General features: G+C 47.6%; 1 long non-coding RNA gene across 4 annotated transcripts in view; it reads right to left on the reverse strand.

Annotated features, from left to right (window-relative positions):
* LOC109311657 overlaps window positions 1-6,488 on the reverse strand; it is a 26,718-nt gene that overhangs the window by 17,238 nt on the left and 2,992 nt on the right. The window contains exon 4 of one of the 4 annotated variants that reach the window (XR_002101563.1): window positions 5,055-5,161. The exons of the other annotated variants lie outside the window; for them this stretch is intronic. This is a non-coding gene — a long non-coding RNA (uncharacterized LOC109311657). Of the gene's footprint in view, window positions 1-5,054; window positions 5,162-6,488 lie in introns of those variants that run through there. 4 annotated transcript variants of the gene reach the window in all.

Raw genomic sequence — 6,488 nt, forward strand, 5'->3', positions numbered from 1 at the left:
CCAGCTGACTTCCTGCCCTTTGGGCAGGGGGCTGGACTCGATGATCTCCCGAGGTCCCTTCCAGCCCTGATGTCTATGAAATCTATGAAAAGGAAGACTTGAGGGGGAAGTAACTCCTCAGGCTTTCCCACTGATTCACTCCCAATCTGTGGGTTGAGCCCCAAGAAGGAATAAAAGCCTGCATGCCAAGCACATGAGCGGTTTTGGCGAGGGACAATGAAGACAGGTTACAGAAGAGTTGGCAAGAGCTGACCGGTGAGGCGGAGCAGTTGCCCCAGAAGCAGCCCAAAGACACCTCCGGCAAGTGGGAGGCAGCAGGTGGCTGTGTCCCAGCCCTGCCATGGGAAGAGCTGTGGCATTGATGCACAGACTGGTGCACAGAGGGTCTGGGAGCAGATGGGACCTCGGTAGCTGCACAAGGCAGCGTGGGTCCCCAACCCTGCAAGAGGCAGGAGCCCGCAGTGCACAGGGCTGGAGAGGGCCCAGGAGTGGGCAGGACCTTGGCAGCTGCACGAGACAACACTGGTCCCCAACCATGCTTGAGGTAGGAGCCCTCGGTGCGTGGATCGGTAGACAGGGCTGTAAAGCTGAAGGGACCACTGTGGCTGCACAAGGCAGCACAGGTCCCCATCCCTTTAAGAGGCAGGTGCCTCCTTCGTTGCACAGGGCAGTGCAAGGGGCTGAGAGCTGAGCAGAGCTGACAGGATGCTAGGCACAGGAGACTGGTAGGGAGGTCATGGGGGGGCATGTGCCCCCCCCTGAGATCAGCCCCCAAAAGTGCTGGGTGGCCCACTGAGGTGCTCCAACTCATCACCACTCAGGATGGGGCCAAGTGCACAGTGGATCCCCGCCGGCCCAGTTATACAGCTGGGGACCGTGCTCTGCTTTGCTACCCAGCCCCGCCCTCCTTGACAGCGCTCTGGAGCCCAGAGCATCAGAGCGTGCTCTGGCCAACCAGAGCACTGCCCCACCTCCCTCCCCTGTGCAGGAATGGATATAGGGCTTTTGGACCGCCCCCAGGCCTGCCCACAAGTTGTGCCCCCCCGCAGACTCAGGAGGTACCGGTCATCCACGATGCCAGGGCTGCATGAGGCAGCACAGGTCCACATCCTTGCATGAGACAGACACCCCCTTCAGTGCACAGGGCAGTGCATGGGGCTGAGAGCAGGCTGACAGGCCCAGTGGCTACACAAGGCAGCTCAGGCCTTCCTGCAATGAGTGGCAACTGGATGGGTCGACCACTCTCATGAGGGAGGATGACCCACATCCAACCCAGGGATAAAGGCGGGCCTAGCCCTTCAAAGCTGCTGGGAGTCATGACTTACTTGGGAAGGGGGAATCCCAGAGGGGAGGAGGGGTCTCCCCATTGCGGGTGATCAAAGGGAAGCTCCTGATGGGAGGGGAATGATTTGTCCTTGGGGTGGAGAGGATTCTAGGGCCCCCTGTTTGTTAAGAGGGGTTTCATGGTTACAGGCCTCCTCCTAGTCACGTGCCCTAGGAGAGGGTGTTGGTGTTCTTTTAGGTAACAGAATTGTTCCCCAGATGCCATTTCTTTTTTGGGCACAACTGCTGTGTCATTGTTGTGTTTGGGTTCCTTGTGTTGTTGGGATTCTTGTTGTAACCTTGTGTCCTTAATGTTGTATTAGGAGAGGGTTGTAAGCTGTTCTATTCAGTCTGCTAGTAGGCACTGCTAGCACAGCCTCAACTCTCTCTAAATTCATTGTATTGGTTATCTTTATGTATCTGAATCTCATTTGATGTAATTTCACTCTGTATGTTCAGTTCTTGTCTTATCACTGCCAGATTTTCATTTGTTGATTTATTGCCTAACCTGTGTTTTATGATGGAGTGTTCCCTGCCTACTGCCTGGAGAGCTGTTGAGGGGCTGCAGCATACGGACTGGAAGGCAACAGGAGATCAAGGCCAGTGCCTAAGTTCAGGGTTAATAGGAGTTATTGTTTTTATGAACCTATATTTTGTAAATAATTATGTATATATATGCATACACATACACGTATTTGTGTCTATATATAGGCGTGTGTGTATGTGTGTAATTTTGTACAATTAAACCTTCAAATGGTCAAGTATCACTGGGAGTCCTTGGACTCTGCTCTGCAGGGAAAGGAGGTGAGCTAGCCTGCAGCTAGGCAGTCACTCTCCTGGAGCATACTCACCCCCTGACATCCCTTCAATTGGAGAGGGGGTACCAGCCACGAACCACCCGGGTTACATAAGCTTTACAAGGATCTGGCCAGCTGGTGGAGCAGAGCCAGCACGCATTAATGGATTGTGCATGGGACTAAGCACTACAGGGACCTACATTAGTCACTGTCACTGACCCTTCACTGACCTCAGGCTTGTGAGCATGGGTCCTTCAAGGTAGATACCCAAATCAGCACTTAGTCAGTGGGAATTACAGGTCACTTTTCCAGGTACCCAAAATCTGAGGTTCAATCCCTTAACTTTAGGCATGAAGATTTGAAAAGTTTAGACTCTCCCCATCTGTTCAGTAGGAAAAATGTTTCTCATTTCTGCTGCATAGGGCTGCTCTCTGTAAAAGCATTAACTAGTGAAGCCCCAGAACAATGTGGTAAAGGTATGTGAGCCAACTGACTGTCAGTCTCAGTCCCTTCCCTTCAGTGCAGGGGAGGTCAAGAGGATTGTGCTGGTGTAGTTAGCTTGTGAAGTGCCATATAAATGACAAGGTTATCATTATCACAGTTGCCTAGAAAGGCTGAGAACCACGATAGTAGAAAGGGGAAAGAAAGAAGTATTCAATAATACATTGCAAAGAAATAGTATTATCAGCAAGAATGTGAGATCCTCAGAAAAATGTGATACAGCCTCCATAGTTTGTTCTACAGTGTGGCTTTGTGCTAGCAAACGTTGGTTTGATTCTACAGGTACAACAGTCAAACTAGGACCAGGCTGGAGATTTCTGGATGTGCCCAGTCCCTCCATGCTATTTGTTGCATGATATATTTTTAATGACTGCTTGGAGCCAAAAGAAAAGTGCAATAATTTGAAAGAGTTCCCAATACTGAAATAAGCAGTTTTCCACCAGATGACTTATTCCCATTCAAGAACAGTTACTTGGGCTGTCTAAGCTGCAGAATTGTTTTTCTTTGAGTTGGTTTGGTTTTCTTCCAATCAGATCTATAAGAAAAGCCAACATATACCACGTGACAATGGCCACTTCTTTCCCTAGCACTTTGTGTTTCATCCTAACAAATATAAAACTTTGGATGGAGAAGAAAAAAATAACATTAGAAATGGAGCAATGAAGACACCCAGATCCAAAGTCTATGAGAAAGGTTGACATTGAAGCCAAACTGTAGGGCTTTGACCCATTTATAATTGATACCCAGTGTGACAGGAGCTCGAAATTCCACATTTACCAGCACATGGCACAGGCCCTGGAAGCAGAAGAGGGAATGTCTCATTGCTTGCCAGCTACCCCCTACCCCTTTGGCTGAGTAAAGCCAAGTTGATGGGCACTGAAAGAAGTCATGGTGGGCTGCCTGCAAGCTACAAGGACGTATGTCTGGGAGCAGCTTTAAAGCTTCAGCAGGTTCCAGAGCACTTCATTGGCATTAAAATGTAACCTGCACAATTATGTTAATTCTGCATTGATTTAAACTGACAAAGTCAAGTAAAATTCTTACCTGAGATGACGTTGCCACCCTCCTGCCCCAAATCCTATTGGTGTTTTTTCTCTTTTGTGTAGCTCAGGCTCATAGCTGTCTCCCTCAATGCCCTGTGTGCCTCTATTTTTCCTTCATCACATTTCTCCTTCAGTGTGGACTCTCCTAACTTCTCCCCTTTGTTCCATTCTTCAACTCTCAGCTTTTTGCTTCATTTAACACCACGTGCTCATTTGGATCAGCCTCTCACTGTGCTGTCGTGTGTGTGTGTGTGTGTGTGTGTGTGTGTGTGTGTGTGTGTGTGTGTGTGTGTGTGTGTGTGTCTAGAATTGTGGGGTGCTAATCCACGATTAAGGATCCTAGGCACTCCAGTAATACAAATAACACTAAATAGTGCTGCAAAACTACCTGTCAGAGCAAGTCTCTGTGTCTGTCACTGCACAGTGGGATTTTGCCCTACTATAGCTGCACATATGCAGATCTCTAGCATGGTGCTGATATGCTGTATATGTTAGAAGCATGCACTGAGTAAGCTGCATCTGTGTAGCTTACTGGTGCAAATGTGATCATACTTTGCTTTTTTGAGAAGCCTTACCTTTAAGAGGAGCCCCGACTTTTGCAAGAGTCAGCTGGAACCAGTTATTGGATTATACAGAGGCTCATATTACGTGATCCTAGAAAAACAGGGCTTGGAAGAGAACTCAAGAACTCATTTTGTCTAGCACCCTGTTTAAGGTAGGACCATCCCTGTCTAAACCAGCCGAGTCAAGTTTGTGTCCAACCTGCTCTTAAAAAACTTCAAGTGGTAGAATTCTTGTCTGCCACACAGGAGGCCTGGGTTTGATTCCTGAACATGCATATAACTACAGCCATTGAGGCACCGAAAGTCTGGACTCGGTCTGGCCTTTGCATTCCATCTCAATTGCCTAAAAGTGGGATGAAAGGTCTGGGCAGCCTCCTCCGTACTCCTGTCTAGGCATGTGTGTCAAAGGTCCTGGTGGCCTCTCATGCATACACCATGATCCAAAAGGATTGACAGTTGCCTACTGTAGCTAATATGTTTTGATGCTGGGAACTGAACAGCTCACAAAGTACTTCTTTCCCTTTCCAGGATCAGGGTTCTCAGCTTTTGGGGCAAGTTTGGCATTCATAGATACACTAGCACAATCCTATCGACTTCAGTGGCTCTAAAGCAGGGTACTGAGAAGACAGAATTTCTTCCCACTATACAACCAAAATTTCCCTAGTTGTAACTTTGAACTGTTCTTGTCCTCTGTGGGCAGACAGAATAGTCCATCACCATGCTTGTTATAGCAATCCTTTTTGTATTTGATGATTGCTACCAATTTATACCCCTTGGTCTTCTCTTCTCCAGGCAAAATAATCCCAGTTCTTCCAACATTTCTCCATATGGGACGTTTTCTAGACCTCCAGGGGTTTTTTTGTCATTCTCTGTTTTTCCTGTGTCTGTTGTGCCCAAAACTGGACCTGCTACTCAAGGTGAGGCATTTCCATTGCTGAAAAACATAGAAACATCACTTCCTGCTACTTGCACACAACATTGTTGTCAGTACATCCCAGTATGATTTTGACTTGTTTTGCAACAAGAGAACACTGTTGGCTCATATTCAGCTTATGACCTCCAGGATCCTTGTCTGGGAAACCTACCCAGTCATTGCCCAGTTTGTGTTTGTGCTCTTGATTGTTCTGTCCTAAGTGCAGGACTTCACACTTATTTGTATTGAACTTTGTCCGGTTTATTTCAGACCATCATTTCTCCAATTTATGAAAGTCATTTTGAATCCTAATCCTGTCCTCCACAGTGTCTGCTACTCCACCCAGCTTGGTGTCTTCCAAAAATTTACAGAATATATACTTAATTGCATTCTCCAAGTCATTGATAAACAGTAATGGAAGCAGGACAAACCCCTGAGGAAACCCACTTGATACTTCCTCTCATTTGGACCTGGAGCCACAAAGAACTACTCTTTGAGCACAATATTCTAAGTAGTTATGCACTCACTTATAATAGTTTGATCTGAAGTTCAACCTAAAGGGTCCAGCAGGCCAGAGGAGTATCAAAGGTACTGATCCAGTGCAGGATCAGTCTGCCAGGGTGATTAGGCATACTAGCCTGGCCCCATGCCCCAGATAGGCCACAGGACAGCCCTGCGCTCCAGTATAATCCAGGGCACACGGCTCCCCACAAGTCTGGAAATTTGGCATTGAGGAAACAGTGTCAGTGTTAATTGCCACAGCTCTGGGAGCCACAGCAATTAACTCTGCCACTGCTCCCACACCACCCTATTTCCAGAGCTTGGGTGAGCCCTGTATACCAAATAACATGGCTTTGTGGGTCAGATTCAGCCTGCAGGCTGTAGGTTGAGCACCACCAATCTAGGCTCCATGCCCTTAGCACTAAAAAAGTTGCTATTCTCATGAGTACGCTGTCTCCCATGACAAAGTCAAGGTGTGTCACATTTGCTACTTTCTACCAATCCACAAAACTCATCATTGTGTCGGAGAAAGAACCGGTTTGGCAAAGCACAAGTTGCTATTGAGAAATCCATGCAAGCTGTTCCTTATCTCCTGATCTCCATTGCTATGTTATCTGTTAGGTGTTTGGAAATGAGTTCCTTAATTCAGCGGTGTCAAACTCATTTGAGATGCTGGGCTGGATCTGGACTGTGGGGCTTCTCACAGCTGCCAACTGGGAATTACAAACAGGCAAGTCTGCGGCAGGTCATGTGGTAGCAGCATTAAACCTCTACATTCTGGCAGCAGCTAAGAGAAGCACTGCAGCAGGTCATTTGGATGATGAAAAGCCTGAGGGCTGGATGATCT

The sequence above is a fragment of the Crocodylus porosus genome, unplaced genomic scaffold (assembly GCF_001723895.1).
Source record: "Crocodylus porosus isolate Cpor-Errol unplaced genomic scaffold, CroPor_comp1, whole genome shotgun sequence".
Taxonomy (NCBI): domain Eukaryota; kingdom Metazoa; phylum Chordata; order Crocodylia; family Crocodylidae; genus Crocodylus; species Crocodylus porosus.